Source organism: Brachycentrus maculatus, unplaced genomic scaffold (assembly GCF_059751285.1).
Source record: "Brachycentrus maculatus isolate JH-2025_06_01 unplaced genomic scaffold, ASM5975128v1 h1tg000005l, whole genome shotgun sequence".
Lineage (NCBI taxonomy): Eukaryota > Metazoa > Arthropoda > Insecta > Trichoptera > Brachycentridae > Brachycentrus > Brachycentrus maculatus.
In genome coordinates, this window is record NW_028280760.1 from 2,386,322 (window position 1) to 2,399,921 (window position 13,600).

Sequence of the window (13,600 nt, forward strand, 5' to 3'; positions counted from 1 at the left end):
CGGTAAAACATATTTATGAGGCGAATGTAGTTGGAAAAGGGAGCAGAGAAAGACCGAGGAAAACTTGGCATGATCAGGCATATCAAATATACATGAATGTGGAAGAGGTGAAGAATATTTGCAAAGACAGATTAGTGTGGCGTTCTATTCTCTCAGCCCACCCCTGCGGAGAAGCGGTGTCATGGTTAGTTTATTTTAGTTAAAATGAAATAGAAAAAAAATCAATACCATCGCTATGTACTTGTCTGTAGAGCTCTTCTTGTCCGCTTTCTACACTGCGCAGTTAATGCGATAACTTCCCACTGGAATCCCAACCCCAGTGTTTCTATTATTAACCTATACACAAAAAAACACAAAAATTATGATAGTAAATTATTTATATTAAATTAATATAGTCCGTTATAATAAATTTCAATAAAAGTATTCAGGTGTAATTTTGACATGCCAAGATGAATTCGTGTTGTAATTTTGTACTTGTCCACTTATCTTTAATGTGCCGTTTATCATGAACGCATTTCACTGGAAGGTTAAAAAAATGGTACCAAATACTTATTCGTTTATGCGCAAGTAACTTAACCCTCAATTTACCGTACCAAAAAAATAAGAAAAAGATTTAAACTTTTAAGCGATTATATCGTATTTTCGCTAAATTCTCTAAAAGATTTGTACAGTTTGTGTGCACGTTATGTTTCTTATTAATGCTAACGTTATAATTTCATTACTGGGAATCATATTGATACATAGAAGTAATTCGTGATACGACGATTTTATTTTATTTTATTGACGTTTTTAACAAATTACCCAACTTTCGAAGGTTTTTTTTCACATTTTCTTGTTACAAAATTAAGTAAATTAAGAATGTAGTCAATAAATCATTACATTTAAAAAAACTTTCTTTAGGTGAAGATTTTTACAGTAATATTTAAAAATGGAGTACATATTTACATATTACAAAAACGGAATCATGTAAGGTTATTTTATTAAATTTATTTATTTTATTTTATTTTTTCGTCATTGTTACACATCAATCTCAATTCTACTCGTGCTTGACAACCATCCTATGAAAATTTTGGAACTTGTATATATATATATCATATTATTAAGTCGTTATTTTATACGTGAGTTCAGTAAGCTTTTCATTTAGCAAAGAACCTTATGAAAATGAATGCAGATTCTTTCCGAATTAAATTTCATACTCGGAATATAAAGTCATCCCTTAAACCAGCCTATGACAGATCGTAAGCTCTGTAAATACCCAGACCTCCATATTCTCCTTCATATAATTCCTTATTGGAGAAATCTAGATCTGGGAACAAGGATTTAGAGACACTCAAAATGTTGTAAAAAGATATAAAAAAAGAAACTGTTAAAAATGGCACTCTAACGTGATCTTTTTTTTAGTTCATCAAGACTACCATAACACAAAATATGGCAATACCGTATACAAATACGGTATTGCCACATTTTGTGTTACTTATATCAGTCAGGATTTGGAGACACTCAAAATGTTGTGAAAAGATATATAAAAAGAAACAGTTAAAATGGGACTCTAACATGATCTTTTTTTGGTTTATCAAGACTAACATAACACAAAATGTGGCAATACTGTATGTACATTTTGTGTTACTAATATCATTTATATTATCCACTGACACTTCGTGATGGAATTGCATTTTTAATTTATTATTAGATTAAAACCAATATTTTTAGCTTTTCCACTTTTTTATTTGACCAGCGACCGGGTTTCGTCGTTGCCGACATCATCAGACTGGACTGACAGACCAGTCTGATGACGTCGGCAACGACGAAACCCGGTCGCTGGTCAAATAAAAAAGTGGAAAAGCTGAAAATATTGGTTTTAATCTAATAATAAATTACTAATATCAATCATTTCACCCACCATGAGTGAGAAGCATTGTCAAAATTTAATCGGGAAAGTGTGACCAATAATTGCGAAGTGAAGTCGTTTTTCTCTGTTTGACATACATTTTTAGACTTGTGGCATTCTTATGGAGAGGGGTGCGAATTGTCCAACGCAAGGTTAAAAGTAATCCAAATTTATACGTGTAACTTCGTAAGTTGTTGGGTATAATAATGCATTAAATAAATAAGTAATAATTAATCTTTTTAACGTAAACAGGAAAAATAGCGAGTTCTGGGTGTTCTTGGACTACAGTATTAAATAAGGTAATGTTTTATTGGTGTAATCGAGAGTAATGTATTCTGACTCATAAATATGTACATTATTTCGGAAAGATCGAGGGTAAATTGCACTGAATATTTTTCTTATAAATTTAATTCAGTTAAACCTTTTTTCACAGCGATTCTTCGAGTACTTACAAATGAATACACAAATAAAATAAAAGATTTTAAAAAATATTTAAAAAAATTATGCCATGCATAAGAAATTTAATAAAATAATTTAGAGATAAAAATGAGAGCGTAACTAGAATGATATTTTAATATGTACATAAAGACTCCTAAGTGGACAAACCTAGATTTGAAAACAAGGATTTGTACAGACTCAAGATGTTATTGAATAAGATTTTTATAAGTAGAAATGTGTAGTCAATAAATTAAACTGTAATATTAAAAAAAAATGTTAATTCTTATTTTTTTTATAAAAAAGATTTATTTAAAAAAATAAAACACTTGTATAACACTTTCAACGAGGTTCATTTCATTACACATGACTAGTTTCGAAAACTACATATTTTTTCATCATTTAGTAATGTACTCAAATGAGTAGAAGCTTTTTTAAATGTTTTCGTAAAAAAAACAAAAGAAAGTCTGTGCTAAGTGTCACGTAGGACTAAATTAAATTTGTATACTAAGAAAAATATTTTTTGTAGCACCTATTCATCATATATTTCGTAGGTATGAAAAATCACACATTGTTTTAGTAGTATCAAGGTCGACCAGAGGATGTGAAATAAGATTTCATTACAAATTCAGCCATAGGTAACAATTAAATATAAGTAAAATGTAATCCGAATGGGATGTGGCGTGTTTTGAGTTTACTGTACACATTCTGCAAGGCGTGAGTTCAACACAGAATTACATCCGATTTCGAGTTTCTATTTGATCAAAACATAACATGATCGATTGAATTTTGCATTGGAATTAAGTAAGAAATCACGCTACGGCGTTTTTTTAAATCAAAAGATAACTCAATGTTTCTTCGTTTTCTTTAGTCGTAGACTCATGACTAGGGTGCGGACGCTTCGTATCAAAAGCAGTGGCCAACATATAAAGTAATAAAAAATAATAATTTTGTATAATTTATTTCTCGTCATTTTCATAAAATGCTATCTCAAGGGCTCTTATAAATGCGTAGACGAAGATATAGTGATAATAATGAAAAAAACTCGTGCATTTAACCATCAAGATAACACTGCTTCTATACGATGCAGTGTCCTATGCACCATAAGGGTTATAAAAATAATTAAAAACGTAAAGCGCCCTCGAGACATGTTTCATAAAAATGGCGCTATACATACATATCGTAGTCATACAGGAGAAAGTGACCAAGTGCATTTTTTACAAAAACGTGATCATTGACTATTTGGTATCTTACTAGCTTAATATTGCCCTGAAAAAAATCCCGAAGCATTCAATCTTGGAAATATAATAAATTGACTTGTTAAAAATTACTAATTGCATTAATGTTTATTTTCTTGCCAAGCAAAAGTGACTTAAATGGCCCTCCTGAACATTTGACGTTTTGTTAGAATACATTGAAATTGTTGAACAAGAAATTGTTGAACATTCACTTTCTCCTGTACGACAAGGATAATATATGTACCACATATTGACCATTTTTTTAAATAATCATTATTACTATTATTGACAATGTGATGTTGTAAAAATTGAAAATAATAACGATAAAGATTTACAATGATGAATTGAATTGAATTTTATCGGTTATTGCAAAGTTATCAAATGAATAAACGTATTTCAAAATTGCCGAATCAATGTGTTAAAACATCGAATTTTATTTATCACCTAGGTTTTGTAAATATTTGCAATAATTTTTTCTGCATGTGACAAAACTGGGAGCAAATATTTGCGGAAATACTTCGGCCCTTTTTGTGCTAATAAATTACCTAAACAATCAAATCAAACAGAAACGTAGGTACCCTCGAACGTTTTAACACATATGGTATTTGCGTAGATACGCTATGAATTACGGTGCGGAAAATCTAAATGATGGCATCACGTTCATACACAGCTTAATTAGGCTTTACATAATTTAAATAATTGAAAACGTTTACTTGGGGGTACTGCATACTCGTAAAAACTTTCGGTTATGTAAATTGATTGATAAATTTGTAGATTTAAGGTTTTGTTAATTAGTTATTACTCGCCAGATATGTAGAAATTTAATTTAAAAACATAACAAACACATTTTGCGGAAACTTAAAACTGTGGTCATAAATATTATATTATAAAGTAAAGAACGCAATTGAATGGAATTAAATAGAATTCACCGTGACGTTGTTTTATTGTTTGGGCGTTGGTTGTTACGTTCATGTTATGTTTATTTATACTATATTTCTCCATAAAATATACTTTAATTTAATATATTTTCATATATATTAAATTATTATAATATAACATTTATTTTAATATATTTTCTTCTAGCTCTTTGGTCCCATGACCTGTTTCTACAGGCCTTCTATCCCGTCTCCACACTTCTTGATCCTGGCTATTGTGAGACAGGAATTTTGAAGAAAAAGTATATTTAAAAAAAGTCCTTTAGATGCCGTCCTCCTGTACGAATGCATTGACCGCTATAACATCTCAGCTGGAATATTGTGGATTTCATCCTGAATCCTCTGTTTCAACTGATAGAGATTTCTTGGTCGAGTTGTGCACACTTTACTCTTGAGAATGCCCCACAAGAAAAATCACAAACGGACAAATCTAGCCATCTATCACTCCATTGTAAGCTTCTACTTCAAAAAAGTAATGATTTATCAGCCGCTAAAATTATTTTTACAACATCACATTCATAAAAATAACGGATCGATTGTGGATAGCCGTCTTTTAACTTATAGTCTCATTCTTGTTTTTTCTGTATTCAAATTTTCCCACTATGCCGACCATTCGAATTGTTAATTTTCTCGTACAAATAAAAACAAGCGATTATGAAAAAATACTACAGAATTTCGCCAAAATTGCATACAAACTCAGTGAACTACGGATATTACAAGAGGTGTTACAATTTACAACCTAACAAATTTCGGTTGTATTTCCTGTAATTAAAGTGAATTATATTTAAATTTCATCATATTTTTGGGTGTTTGAACAACCAAAAACATCCATACAAAATGTATATTACAAATAACACATAGTTTAGTAACTTGTTTATTTAATTTTGGTGTTGTTACAAAAAATGTTTCAGCAATGATTAAAATAAAGTCTTTATTATTACAAATGTTTGAATTACGTTATTTGAAAAGAAAGGAGATTTCATTTTTTTATTTCAACGGTCTAATTTCAAAAGATTTGATTGGAATTTTTTGAAATTGTTTCATAATAATAATAACAAGGTTTTAAATTTATGGATTATTTAATACGGTAATAATAAATTATTCTCAAAATTGTATCACATTATTAAGTAAATTATTTATTACTAGCTGTACCCGGCCACGCGGTCTTACGACTCTGGTAGATTGATGCGGTATTAACGTGATCAAAAGATAAAATTATCATTCCTAAGGCGTTGAGTAACATTGCTGGGATTTCAAACGGAAGGTAACGATTTAATTAAGTAGTGTAGATAATTTAAAAAAAAGCAAAGTAAAAGAAATCAAAGTTTTCTAATAATCCCTTAATGTTCACTGATAGTTTATAAATTAGAATACATGTATGTAAGTTGAGTTATGTACCTGCCGTAGGGTTCAGATTGTAACAGAGGTATATCAGTTTTTATATAATTATTATATTTATATATATATATATATATATATATATATATATATATATATATATATATATATATATATATATATATATATATATATATATATATATATATATATATATATATATATATATATATAATTTAAATGACAAACATGTAATACATACCTTTATAATGCAATATTACGGAAGATGACTCTATCGATTAATACACAAATGCATTGTAGGTTAGTAAGTGCATTACCTTGTGGCAATTACTCGTCGGTATATGATTAAATTTCAATTATCGATAATGCAGCTCGGTCTTGTGATTATTTGTTTTAATATCTTTGTTGCGAGTAATCGGTGTTGCCAGTATTCAACGAGGACTGAGTTCCTACCCACCTGCAGCGCGAATGGTAATTAACCGGTAAAAGTACCTACACTAGTTCCTTCCGTTCGTGATTATACTCGGATATTAATTTCGCAATACCACCATACCTGCAATGATACATAAATATCTTCGATAACTCCGTGTTATATTCTATAAGTAGGTACGTATTAGTAAATTTTATTTTGATTCCTACTTACCTATCCATTTAATAGATCGAAAGACAAATAATGTAACCACAGAAAAATATTTTTGAAATTTTGAGCAGTTAATTTTAAAATCCGTACACAACAATGGATTTTAAAATGGAAAGAAGCCAGTTGAAGCAGAAGTTTAGGGTTAGTATGTGATGCAACTTTTTCATTATTCTTGTGTTACATTAAATTTTCAAATCTAAGATTCTGTTTTTGTTTTCTATCAGTTTATTATACCTTTCGGATTTTTTTTAAAAATAAAATATTATTAATTTTTTTATAAGATTTCCATACACAAATAGCATCTAGACATCACCATGACTAAGAATGCTGTATTTTATAAAAAAAAATAAGTAAGTGCTACCTATCTCAGATCATGTATATACAATACATTTTATGTTGTAGGTTTTTTTGCATTTTTGGACTAAGAAGAGTCTACTTAGTCCATAAATGCAAAAAAAAACGTACTACAAAAAAATGTCCCCTACTGTGTTTTGAGTTTGGACAGCCGAATACCCGGTGAGCATAAACCGTGTGTAATATATTTGCATTATTTTTATTTATTTTTTACTTAATTATAATATCTTTTCCCACAGTTAAAAACTGATTTTTTCTAAATATTCGTAGAATAAAATCTGTTTTTAAAAGCATATTTGCTGTGTTTTATAAAAATAAGTAAATGCTGTCTCTACCTCAGAGCATGTATTCACTATACCCAGTCAGGATAGACAGTATTTATTATATATACTTTCATTTAAATTGAATTTTTCCCTTATTACCGTTATTACTTTTCTTTTTCCCAATTATTTTTTACACTATAATAAATGCCTCCGTCTTTTTTCGTCCGCCTCCGTAGTGTAATGGTCAGCACGCTCGGCTACCGTTCTGGAGGTCCCGGGTTCGATTCCCAAGGGGGTAAAATAAAATAAAAGTGATTTTTTCACCGTAATATTTATTCAATATTACCATGGACTGGTACCTGAAGCGGAGGGCTGATCACCTTTCCTTCATGTGTAAACGATCAAGATAACACTGCGTTTATATGACACAGTGCCCTATGCACCATTGGGGTGCGGATAAGGGTTTTATTATTATAATAAATGCTGATTTTTATCACTGTACTGAACTGTACAAGCTCATCTTATTGCCACAAATTTTCCGTATTTATGTGGAAGAAAGAATGAAAAATTTTAAAAATTGTCTCATGCTTTTGGTTGGTTTTATTTCTTCAAAGTCTAAATGATTTTTCTGATATAAGCCTGCCCGCAAATGGAAGTAGGATTCACTAACAAACATGTGGCGTGGTGATACAAACTCAACGACTCTGACTCGGAAAACTGACGGATTTTCTTAAAAACGCAATCCTAAAATTGACGTTTTCATATTTGAATCTGTTATATAGCAGGCCTCGATATACATGTAAAGAGACATTAATGAGGCCTTCTATGTGTGGAAAATCGCTTGTTTTCCGAGATATCGAGATTAAATCGCGTTTATATTGACACGCGATTTAAGTGTGGATTATGCACGTTTTACGCAAACAGTGTGTTATTAAGGGGATATTTGCAAACACAGAATTCATTCCACCGGTGACCACCGGAGAGGTTACATGTCCGTTCACGCCCATTTTTTTAAAGAATGCATATTGGATATTATTTTGATATTATTATAAAAAACTTTCAATAACTTCAAAAAATATCATTATTTCGAAGAAAAACGTCTGGTCATTTACGCTTACGGCCGCCATTGGCTGATTAAAGTAATCACTTTACACACGTGTAACATTCACCAATTCTACCCATGATTGACAACCACACTATTCAAATTCTTGAAACTTCTAGACATTTTGATTAATCTCGATACACAGTTCTTGAACTCGATAGACTACACGAGAGACATCTGTGGTGGGACGAAGCAATCTTTTTATTAAGCAGAAACTCTTTCATTTGTATGTGAGGTCCGAATCCTGGATTATATTCACATACCATTTTAATTCTTTATTTAAGCTTATAATTTGAACAAATTATAAGCTTATAATTCTTCATCTATGTTAAAATGTTTTTTTAAAATTATTATTAAGAAATTATTTTTCTGTCTCTCTCTCTACGACTCTAAGAAGCATATCAGGCAAGAGTCTTCGAGATAGAATAAGAAATCATGGAAATATGCGAGATCGAAGATGTCGTTAGGTGGGGAAGGCAACGAAGGAGACAATGGTATGCGCATGTGAGGAGAATGGAACCATCCAGACTCCCCCACATTGCACTGTACAGCCAACCCCATGGTAGACAACTCCCGGGCAGACCACCAATGAGATGGGTCGATAGCCGGGAATCGACATCGCAGGATCCCTCTTAAAAACAGGCCACAAGGTCTACAACAAGATGAAGAAGAAGAAGAAGGAGATAATCCAGCTTTGTGAACAAGTATTTGGACACACTTAAAACGTTGTACTTATTTTTTGTCTACTTGTCAGTTATCTCGTATTTAGTGTTAAATAACATATGTTGTTGTAGGTACCTACGACGAGTATAGCGCTATTTGCACTTGATTAGTGTTCCCGATTTTCAAGTTTTCCGTTTACTTGTGACCGTATCGCTTTACAACTCGCAATCAGTCACCCGCTCAGATCTTTCAAGGCTGATGCTGCGTAGTATTTGAACCTGCAAACTAATGATACAATGTTATAATGTAATAGATTCCAGCCAGGAGTGGACCACCATTGCCCAAGAACTGTGTTTTCCAGACAAATTGGTTGATAGACGTCTCACGCTTCGATCGGCTACAACAAATGCTATGTGTAGAGTGATCTCACCAGCTCGCTACCAGCGTACTTAATTTGGAGAGCGTGCTCTTGCTGTTGCGTTACCGATGGCGTGGATTGCTCTTCCACCAAGTGAGGATGAGATGATTTTTATAACTAAAAACGCATTTGTTTGATGAATCATTTCCACTATTTCCTTTTCTCCAATTCAATCCCAGTATATCACCCTTGAGGTAGTATTTAACGAAAATGACGCCTTGTGAATTATCCAAATTTATTATTATTAACACAGCCCAAATTAAAATATGTATAAGTATGTGTAAAAGTATTTGTTAAAGTAATTGAAAAGAGGATATTAGTATGCAATGTAGATTTTCTATCCATCCATTTTAAATTTAAATTTTCCTTGGTAAATACCACTATTTCTTAAAATATATTCCGCATCATTTGCAAACCATTCTACCCATGATTGACAACCACAAAACTGAAATTGTTTATATCCTTTTAATTGACATCTTATTTCACATTGTTTTTTTTTCACAAGTTTTTTTTATTTAGCAGAGACCTTCACGAAATGAATGTAAGATTTTTTCCGAATAATTTTTCATGCGAGGAGAAATGCCTGAAAATATGATTTACATATTTTTTAAATTTGTAATTTGACCAGTTATTTTGCACAATATTTTCACATCTTTTGAGTGCGTCTAAATCTTTTTTCACAAATCTTGGTTTGTCCACTTAGCAGACAAAATATTGAAAATATTGTGAAAAATAATACGTCATTTTGTGCTTAGATTTTTCTTGGCAAATTCTGTAATTTACTTTTAAAGTAACGTGCAACTGATTTTAATTCATTTCTAGTTTTATGTGCAAGTCTCGATGCAGTTTGCGTTCGCTGATCTGGTCAAGCCATTGAAGGCATATTATGATAATTTCGCGTGTCACAGAGTTCGTTCTTAGTTCTTAGATTGACACCAAATAATAAATAAGCAGACTTATAATGCAACCAATCTCCTCAATTTGTAAATACAAAATGGGCAAATGCCCTTGTCCCAAAGAATTATGTCAACACAGCATGCGAGTCGATTTTTTAATGTTGAATGGAAAATTTTATACGCACTGGCTATTTTAAATTTACAAATACACCTATGTTGTTGTGCTTGAAATAAAAATTACAATTACTAAGAGATCATAAAATATACACAAAATATTTTTTCTTACGTCTTACGATTGATTTACTTAGTGCATGTTTTAAATCTTATGAAATAAAAATTTTATTCTTAAGAATTACGTTAATAATTATTTTTTTTTGTAAATAATTGTTTTTATATATACCTATCTGTTCGTGGATATACAATATTATACAGCTAATTGTAATCTAAAAAACAAGAAACAAGTTTTAATAAAACAATAACAATACTAAGTAGGTATGTATAAAAAACAAATGTATAAAACCATTTTTTTGTTTATTTATGTAAACACGACTAGTTTTGAGAATTACATATATTCCCGAAACTAGTCGTGTTTACATAAATAAACGCAAAAAAATATCTTAAAGTGTCTTTTTTATTAAACCACCATATTATTCCACAAAGTTAATGCCAAATCAATCAATATAATAATAAAACGTCAATATTTTTCCCTGTATGGTTATTTTTGGAATTGACATATAAGAAGTGTAAGAATTTAAATTGTTTTGTATACTATGACATCAAGGATTTCTTTCACTGACCCGTGTAGACTAATTACTGGACTTAACCCTCTTACATACAGTGTCACTGCCTTACAAGCCGAAAATTAAAAAAAAAAAATTTAAACCAATTGTGCTCAATAATGACTATACTCGAGTGCTTTATAATTATACTCCGGTGCCAAGTATACTCGAAAAAGAAGGATTCATCCTTCTTTGGACATGTTTAGCAGAAGAGACGATCGACCCAGTTATAAAAGGGTCAGTTGAGGATAACCAAGCTAGAGAGTGAACAATCTTCCACTAGAAAGACCAACCAAATAAACAAATTAATGGTTTGATGTACAACAAATATTTTTTTTCACTTGCTTAAAACCACTTTGATGTAAAACCACTTGTTTAAAAGCACTTTGAGTTCATTGATGTAAAAACTAATAATTTCGATAACTAAAGTTGTTTTAAAAACAAATTAAAATGCGAAACCAGTTTTTATGTCCAAAATACACCATCCATTAACATAGAGGGGTTTTGATGATTTGGTGAAGCGGCGTGATGGTTGATTAGTTAGTTAGATAAGAACATCTGTAGTTCTCTAAACTACATTAACCACTTAACAGTTGAATTTCGGCGACAAAATTCGTCGGTGTAGAAAATCATCACCGAACAACTCGAAACAAATACCGAATACTTTTTGGGTAAGTCAATAAAAACAAATACGTAAATATATTTGGTTCGGGCAAATTAATACCACCAAGTTAAGTTTTGGAATAAGGTTTGCCCGAGCAGCACTCGGACTCATCAATGTAACACAAACTCACAAATTGCCCGAGTCACGCTCGGTACAAACTGGCAACTGGTTAATAAACTCAATAGTGGTATTATACAAGTGTTTTATTTTATTATTTTAATCATTATGTTATTCCACAAACTTTATGCCAATTCGGTAAATAAAATGAGTAGATTTTCATTGGCTGACTTAATGCAAAGGGTTATATTGGATATTTGGATAATTGCAACGGACATGTCGGAAACCCTCCCGCATGGCGACGGCATCTATTGGGTCAAGGAGAGCACACGAAGGTTGGAGGTTGTGCAGTGGAAACTCAAAACACGTTTGTCGGATGTTGTGAAAATATCCGCCGAGGTGCAAATATAATATCCTTAAGTTGTAAGTTTAAGTTCATACCATTGCGATAATATAGATTATTGTCTGTTATCAGAGCTGGGCTGGAATATTTAATGAATTACAGTAAAAATATAACGCATTGACTATTTAGTGTATATAATTTTATCTTTACTTCTGGACATTTAATTTTCAACAACTTTGGCATTTTGAAACGGTTTGTTTTCAGTACTTTTCGTTAATGATACTGATTTTTTTTCTTACTCAATAAAAAAGTGAGTAAAGTATAGGTTATTTACACTACGTAGTTACGTTAACTTACGCGAGGAATTGACGCCCGGTGCCTAGTAAAAATGATTGTAAAATATGTTATCATAAATTATTCATCGCGACAAAATAACGATACCCCGAACGTGATATGATAAGTTATTTGTGAGCTGATGATAAAGATTTAAATGGTTTTGAGTAAACCGATAAATAATCTTATCAGACATCGTTATAATTTTCCGACATCATTCATAGATGATTTTGAAAAAACAAGGGACTATCAAATTTTGCATTGTGAAATCTGTGTATGTACTTAGATTCTTCTCCGTCTTATTTCTCATTACTGAGGGTTGTGACCCTTGTGGAAGCAATGACTCTTCTCTGTTTTTTTTAATGTGATTATGCTAACACTATCCTCGTTTATCTTGAACAAGAAAAATATGTATTTAAATCCCATATTCTTGTCTAAATATGGATTCAATATAAACCATTATCTTATTTTCGAGTGTTTTTCCCTAGATTATTTAAACTGAAAAATCACAAAAGAAGTATATTTCTTTAATCGTATATATTTATGTATGAGTGTAATTTATGGTAGGAATGTTATTAATGCCCAGCATTACTGCGCTGTTTTTACGAGAAATCTCTATTATGGTTGCATAAATCATTATGTACTTAATATTGTATGTACTGTAATGTGATATACACGTTGTGCAAGAGTTCACATGTACACTGCAGTTGTATGGGCAGTTTGAATTAATATTAATTGAATATACCAGGTTTGCAACTAACATAACCTTATTTGACAAAAGTGTAAACAAATAGCTTATATAAATATTTAAAAATTGGTGCAATGACTCAAAATTTAAATTAATTAATGGTTTATTTATGATGAATCTTCCTAGAAGTTTTAAGTTTTAGTTTAAAATACAATAATCGTACTTTAAGTGGTTTTGATAAAAGTAGGTATGTATGTATTGTAGAAAACCATTTTTCCCGCGCGCGGGAATGAAAAATGACTTACTACAAATTATGGAAAATGAAGTCGACGCAGCCGTGTCGTCATTGGCTCGTTTTTCATAAATTGTCAGACATCTATGAATAGAAATAATAAACTTGAATGCAGAGTACTGCAAAATCTTATAAATACGAACCACAGATGTCACTAAACGCGTTTAAAAAAGGCAGATTATACTGTTAGTCAAATTATTATTTTTATTTTATTTCGCCCTCGAAGAATTCGTACAAATAATACAAGCAGCGT